The sequence below is a fragment of the Macaca nemestrina genome, chromosome 13, assembly GCF_043159975.1.
Source record: "Macaca nemestrina isolate mMacNem1 chromosome 13, mMacNem.hap1, whole genome shotgun sequence".
NCBI lineage: Eukaryota > Metazoa > Chordata > Mammalia > Primates > Cercopithecidae > Macaca > Macaca nemestrina.
In genome coordinates, this window is record NC_092137.1 from 56,937,840 (window position 1) to 56,946,184 (window position 8,345).

General features: G+C 33.6%; 1 long non-coding RNA gene across 1 annotated transcript; it reads left to right on the top strand.

Moving 5' to 3' along the window:
• The first annotated feature begins 1,010 nt into the window (after nucleotides 1-1,010).
• Nucleotides 1,011-6,809, top strand: LOC139357703 (uncharacterized). Its single transcript, XR_011611306.1, has 4 exons — nucleotides 1,011-1,422; nucleotides 3,865-4,134; nucleotides 4,237-4,281; nucleotides 6,336-6,809. It is a non-coding gene; the product is annotated as an uncharacterized lncRNA (long non-coding RNA).
• The last annotated feature ends 1,536 nt before the right edge of the window (nucleotides 6,810-8,345 follow it).

Genomic DNA, 8,345 nt, shown 5'->3' on the forward strand with positions numbered 1-8,345 from the left:
TTCAAGAACAGTGTTGGAGATGGCACAAGAGTGGCTGGAGTCTGGGTTTAGATGCTCTCAGAATTTCCTCAACATTTGACTCTGATTTTCTCTGCATGTTGGCTTGTTCACCTGTTAGAGGTATGGCTGTCAGCAAGGTAAGAAAATATTCAAAAATCCTCAGGCTGGGAAGAGTTTCAGTTTAGGAACCAAATGTCAGTCCATTTGAATGTACCATAAGGAATAAGATGGAAAGAAGTAGGAGCCCAGGATATAGAGTCAGGCAAAAGCTCAATCTTGAAGACTATGCTAGACCACACTTACAAAGAGTGTTTTTGGGATTCTGTTCAAGACCATATTTTCAGAGTGTTTTTAGGCTTCTGATCAAGACTGCATATGAGTTTATATTCAGCCCTTGAATTCTAAACAAATAACTAATGATACATAAAATGTAACATTAAAAACATAGCAACAAACCAAAAATGGTTGGGCTCCAAAACAAGCTAAATATTTCTGAAGACCAAAAACAGAGCAGAAAGACAAATCAGTGAATGAAGCTGAAGCCATAAGCTTGGTAGTATGTGAAGCAGGGCATTGTCAGTGGGGGCCAGGAACTGGCTCCTGGAGGGTAATAGGGACTGCTTGTGGTGAATTCATGGGGAACCACAGCCAGGCTCATTGCTTGGGGCCAAGGGCTGTCTGGAGGCTCCCTTGGATGTCTTCCTGCCTCAATTCTAGAACACAGGAAGGCATATATTGCCAAATTATCCTACCAAATCAAGAATGTTTGTGAATTATCCTCTAGAGAATAGAAGAGGGAAAATGTCCAAATTCATTCTGATGAATCCAGTATAATACTGACACCAAAACGAGGCAATAAAAGTGTAAGAAAGAAAATGATAGATGAATTTTACTTATGAATTAGATGCAGAAAATTTCCCCCAAATACTAATATATTTAACTAAGCAGTACATTAAAAAATACATTATGACCATGCATAATTAATCTTACAAAGCCAGAATGCTTCAATGTTAGAAATGCTGTTATAATAATAATATGTGATTAATAGATTAATAAATCTACATGATTATCTCAGTAGAAACAGCAAAAGTAAATATGATTCAACACAGTTTTATATATTAAAACTGAAAGCTCTTAGCAGATAGCATAGCAAATAAAATATGCTACTTCTGTTGTTTTCTATGTCTACCTCATACTCATTCTTAAATCCCCTTTTCCTTACCCACTTCTCAGTATTGAGACTGCAAAAGCTCGGTGAATCAAATGGGGGATATGGACACAAACGACTGAAAAAGCCAACTACCCACTTTTCCAGCTTCTCTTGTGTAACAATGGGCAGATGACTCAGGCCAGGCCAATGAGGTATAAGGAGAATTCTGATGGCAAAGAAACGACTTTCCTCCCTAATAAAAGAAGAGACAGGTGATTCATTTTTATGTGCCCTGCTTACAGCCTGTTTCCTCCCTATGACCATAATTGTATGTGGATATGATGCTTGGAATATGCCATAAAGGAATGTCAGACATCTTGATCCAGGGAAACTCCCACCCCTGGAACCACCAATCTTCAAATTATTTCTGTATAACATAATTAAATATTTTTATTGCAAACCTAAATGTTAGATATTCTTACTTTTGGTCAAAAGCATTTCTAATTGATACAGAATGAAATTTCCTTAATGTAAGAAAAGTGTCTATTCAAATTCTCCCACAAGTATCATACTTATTGATAATAGGTTAGAAGTTTACCACTTAAACTCAGGAATGAAAATGATGCCATTTATAACTTTTTCTACTCAATGTAATACTACAAGTGCAAGTTTGTCTAGTAAGATAAAGAAAGTTGTACAAATTATGAAGGAACAGAAACAAGTCTTTAATTTTCTACAATATGATTGCTTTTATAAAAAACTGAAAGATATATATAATATAACTACTAAGAGAATTTTGAAATTTTACTAGATTTTTAGGTAAACTAAAAAAAATTACATAACTACTATCCACTGCTAAAAAGAAATTGATAAATATAATATTATTACATAATGGTGATGAAGTACTCATGAATAGCTCTAAAATGTCTCAATACTTTTAAGGGGATATTTTCAAAATATTCCTGAAGTACATAAGACTTGAATAAAAGGAGAACTACACAAAGTTTAGGAATTAAAAACTCTTAAAGAAGCACCAATTTATTTCAAATAAATATATATTTTCAACACAACCTCTACTCAAGACCTAAATGGATTTATTCAGGGTCTTGATAGCTCCTCATGAAACTCATATGATGGTATAAAAGACCAAGAATAGCTGAGACAATCTTGAGACAGATGAGATAGAGGGACTTTATCACACTTGTTTAGCAACTTATTAATTATGATCATATAATATAGAAATTGCTTGAAGTTAAGCAAATAGAAAAATTGGGAAATTTTAAGGAAATCTAAACATCTATGTGGAAACTTAATATATTTCAGAGGTGTCATTAAAACTGTTGGGAAAGAATGAACAAATGTATAAATAGTTGTGGGAAAATTAGTTATCCATATGAAAAACAACTGGAATCCCATTTCATCCAGAATAAACGATAAGGTGGCTGAAAAGCTAAAAATGGAAAGGCTGACTTTTGACCTTTTTAACAGAAATTATGAGAAACGATTTTCATAGTCTTGGGCTAAGGAATAATTTATTAAGTTACAAAACAGAATAAATACTAAAGAAAAAAGATGGTTAAATTAACTTTGTTAAAATTAAATTTCTGCTCTTCAAGACACACCATTACCAAAAATAGAATACATGATATAGGTTGAGAGAAAAATATCTGAAATGTCTTAAAGTATCTAAAATATATCTGACAAAGAATTAGGATCTAGAGCTAATGAAGGATTCCTACAAATGAGGGAGGATATAAGTAATAATACACCAGTAAGTGAGCAAAGGACACAAAGAGGGACCAGAAAGAGAAACTAAGTCTACACATATGAATATTCTCAGTCTCACTGATTGTTTGGGGGAAATGCAAATAAAAAAAATGAAATTCCATTCGAAACCATGGAATTTGAAAAATTAAAGTCTAGTTTTACAGTTCAATGAGTTGATAAGGATATGGAATGATGACAATTCTTATTTGTGCTAGTAGGAATGTTCACTGAAGACATTGCAGTAGAATTTAGCACAATACAGCAATGTGAGTTCTGGCCTTAACCCTCACATTATTTATACATCCTACAGAAAGTTCTTATAGCACAGGATAGCAAGTAAGATGTTCATGGCAACCTTGCTTGTCATAGTGAAGACTAAAAAATACCTAAATGTCCATTAAAAAGAACAGATAAATGTTATGACTTCACAGAATACTATAAGTGGTTCAAATGAATGAACTAGAACTATGTTATTACACCTCAAAAATACAACACTGAGCAGAAAAATCAAGTGTCCTAATGATGGGCAACTTATGCTATTTATGTAAAGTTTGGAAGCAGGAAGAGCCCTTCTGTATAATGTTTCTGCATATATACATGAATAATCATAGATTGAAAACATGCATGAGAATGATGAATACCAGCTTCAAGACAATGTTCTCTCTGGGGAAAAATAAAGGAAGAGAACTGGGGAGAAATGTATAGAAACTTCAATTATCTGAAACATTTTATTTAAGCCGAGAGTGTGTTACTTGGATTTTTATCAAATCATTTGAGATTTTGTATCCCTGAAGTGTTTCACAAGGATCTATTATCTTTCCCTCCTTCCCTACATCAACTTATCTACCTATCTGATGCACATATGTCAAAATAGATAATAGATCTATAAGTATTATGTTATTCTCTCTACTTTGCTAAATATTTTAAACGTTTGATTTTCTAAACAGTTATGCTTGCTGCTGTCTGGATAATGCCTCAGGGGATAATACGGGATGTGAGATGCCACTGAGTCTTATTACAGTAGCATATGAATGAAAATAGTGAATCTGAAGAAATTTTGAAAGTTGTATGGATGTCTGTAGAAACTGAAAGTAAACATTTAGGAAAAGGCTGATACATCATGTTTCTGCCGTGAGTCTCTGAGGGAATAAGGAAATAAATGATTTCTATTGCCAGAAAACACATGCGGAAAGGCTCAGGCTGATGGTGGGGGCAAGGTGAGCCCCTATTTCTCTGAGTTTTAATATTCATAGTTTATATTTCTTGAAACATTCCTTGATGTATGTCCTACTAAGTGCACTCTGAAACCTTTGTTACAGAGTTCATGAGAAGGTATTTGTGGCTTGTCTCCTGAAGATCCCAAGGTAAAATTTTCTGTTTATAAAACATGTAGGCTCTTTCAAATGGTCTGTACAAATTATTAATATAATGAACTGGCTTGCATGAAGTGCGTAGGAAAGATCCATTACTTGATTCTTCCTGTGGCAGCATGGGCTTTGAGCTGTGGAAATGCTGATTGGATTGAAACAAGGCTTGCAGCGAGAATCATCTGTTAGAAAAAAGATGTTGCCTAAAGATGCCAAAGAGAGGTTACAGAATTTGCTGATGTGCATATTGGAGAGGGCTGTAAAGGGGGTGATGGGCAATGCTTTTGTTATTGATAAGAATCCAAGTGAAAAATGTGTATTACAGGCACTTTTTACCCTAAGATGACATCTGTGGATGCTGCTAACTGATCAGAACTTGCTGCAGGTTGCTTTGTGGTCATTTTATTTCTGTGGTAATTCTAGATGTAGGGGTTTCTTTTTGTTTTTCATTTCTTATGTATCTTTAGTCATAGCAGGAAGGCACAGCAAACAGTCTTTCCCACCTTCGTAACCCAAAATTACTTAAGACTTTGCCATAGTACTACTTATTTCTGCCTGATCAAATTCCTAGCACGTAACAGAAGCTGCTGCTTTCATTCTTGTATTGCTGAACCTATTCATATAACAGAGTATGAACAGATTAGTGGATACCACTAAATATTAGTAAAGAGAGCAAATGAGACTGCTTTAGAAAAAAAGGTTCACCTTATAGGACATTTGAGACTCAACTCTGAATCAATCTTATTGGAGTTGTGCCTTTTTTCCAGTTTTGTTATATATTTTTTTAAATTTTAAAACAGGGTCTTGCTTTGTTGCCTAGGCTGGTCTTGAACTCCTGGACACAAGTTATCCTCCCACCTTGGCTTCCCAAGTAGCTAGAATTGCAGGCATGTGGGCACCACTATACTTGGCCAGTTTTGATATTTATAACCCCATCTCTTGTTCCAAATCATCAAGGGTGAATATATGTTTAAAACTAAAGTAAATATAATTTTAGTTTTGAGCAATTTTTTTTGAGACCTATGGAGAAAATAGCTATCTGTGATAACTTGAGTCAAGATTTAAGATTTTACTAATATGTTTTATTCATTGAGATCAGACACAAATTATGTTTTATGAGGTAGGTTTCAAGAATTCATCCGTTGAAATATAAATAAAAAACAAACCAAACAAAAAGCAAATGAGAGCTTAATAGTAGAGGAGGGAAAGATTCAAAGGTGTGATTATCCTTTCCTTGTATGAAAGTATACCTTTCATAAATTTTATACGGATGTTTGCAAAATTATAATCAGACATTTCAGGGTATTTCTGATATGCATTTTTAGCAAGCACAACCAGTATCTTGTTTGATACAGGGGAAATTGCAGAAAGAATTTATCTTTATATGAATAGTATAGTACTTTGATCACAGATTATCAAGGTCGTGAGGGAGCCTTGAAGGTCATTTGTTGTTATTCCATTTATTATTGAAGACTTTTGCTTTTATCATCTATTGAATCAAACACATTCTTGGGTACATTCAAGTAGTCTAAAATTTGCTTGTACTTCTGGAAAAAGTACAGCCTTACAAAAAATAACCTCTTGAGCCCCTCCCCATTTCCCTTCTAAAATGACAGACAATCTTGCACCTTCCAGGCCCTTCTGCTTGCCTGTTACATACTTATACACAGTTTATTCTTCCAGAGCAGGATTTCCCAACATTGGTGCTATTGATTTTGGGCTGGGTAATTCTTTGTTTCTGGGCCTGTCTTGTGCTTGCCTTGATCCATTAGATGCCAGTAGTATCCACCCACACAGTTGTGACAACTCAAACCCAAAATGTCTCCAAATATTGCCAACTGTCCCCGGGGAGGGCAAAATTGCTTCTGGTTGAGAATAACTGTTCTAAAGAGATGCTTACATGGACCACTAAGGGGAAAAATGGTGAACAAACTCTAATTCTGCAACCTCACTAATATTTGGATTAGATTTTTATGCATATAAATATATTTGGGGTTATACTAAAAAACTCATGATGTAGGGACTTTTTTAACAGAAGTATTCTGTCACAGGACTCACCTTCTATGTTCTGACTCTGACAGCAGTATCAATATGTGAACCACTTTTCCATGCTGGAGGCTGAAAATACTGCCATGAATGAAAAACAGTTTCTTCTCTGAAACAGAAGGCACTCCTGGGACTTTATGTAAATCCTTGACCAAAATGAAACTTAACATAGATCAGCATTAACTGTGTACCCTGTATCAGTGATGAATATTACTACTGGCATTCATTAATGAAAGACATCATATGTGTGTATATTTATTCCTATGAATAAGAATCTTCCTTGCTCTACTCTTCTTGTATCATTATTAAAGGATGAATAATACCCAGAGAGGTGGTTAAAGCTACTTAATTGGAATATGAATAAATGAAATGTTCAATTAAGAAGGCCAAATGCCAAGGATTTAAATTAGTTTAATGCTTTTCTAGGACTTGACATGATGCATTACTGGTGGCTAGCATTTACAAAATGCTTTGCTTTATGAGACACAGGGTTAATTGTTAAGCTTTAGCTTAAAACAATCCAATCTATTATCACTTTGTTTTACATATGTATTTTTTTTCATTGCTGAATTTGTAGAGAGGAGTCCTTATTTTAATAAGGTGTTTCCTACCTTAGGATATTCCAAACCTTTATTATTCACAAATGCTCTTATTTGATTCAAAGTTCCATATATTTTAATATACTGTGCAGCTACAAGGTTGAAATGATTTCTTAATTGGCATCTTTCAGTTTTTTCAGTGGCTTGCACAAATTAAGAAAATGTTATTCTGCTTATCAGGAGTGAGCTGGTTGTAGCTTGTGATGTGTGTGCTGGTGTTTAAAATATCAGCCATATAATCATTTATTGTCCAATCAAATAAATTAGAATGCTTCTAATACTGGCTGAACTTTCAGGCTTTTTTGTGAAGTAAAATAATAAAGAATAGAATAGTAATAAAAACCAGTTGTACTGATGCATGACATACATTTGCATTGCTCAGATTTGTTCTGCTTGTCATTCCTCCAACTATTTCAGAAAAAGCCATCTAAAGTAGAAACTTGGTAAGTTTTTTTTTTTTTAATAAAGCTTATGGACAATACTCCTTAAAAATATAATATTTTTAAAAGATTTTTGAGGCATGTATTTTTAGAATTCTTTGAATACTCTGAAATAAAAGCATAGGTAGAATCATATTTTTTAGAAGAGAGAGTGATTTTATGAGTAATTCAACACAAAGCTTTCATTTTACTTACGTGGATACTGAAATTAAGGTAGATTAATAGACCTACAAAAGGCCTCTCAGATAGAATAGGCATAATAAAGAACTACTAATTCCTTATCTATTGGTATTGGTTTTCTTGCACATGACCTCTCTATATGAACTTCGGGGTTGTCTTTTCTGATCATATTATTATGCATTTTAAAGTCAGGGATACAGAAGACTATAATAATCTTTTCTTCATAGCCAAAAGTTTGTATGTCAGTTTTAAGGGTTGTTTTAATGGTCCCTGATATATTATGACATTTGGAGATTCACATGCATATCACAAGTGCAATTGGACACAGGTAAGTTGTATGACCCACGTGTTCAACTAGAATTTGATTCCTTTCTGTCTCTAAAGGAATATATTTTGAGATTTATATAAAGAAAATACCTTTAGCATTGTTTTTACATCCACCAATAAGATTTTTAAAAAAATATAATTGAATATTATTGTTTCAATTCTGGGAAGTGGGCACATGGGGTTTGTTAAACTGTTCTAGGTATTTTTGTTTTGTTTTCAAATAAATTAATTTTGTAAAAGTGAAATTGCATGTTAAAATATTTTTGCTACAATAAAGCCAGTATTGCTCAATAGAATATTGTCTTCTTATGATATATGTTCAGTATAACTTCAAGGGATAGAAACTTGCTACTATGAACATTCTTAGAAAAAATAATTCTGTAACAATATAGTAACATCAGTAACAATGTAGACATTAGGTCTCTGTCCCTTATGGTGGTATATAGTGTATATGAGGAGGTATCTCATT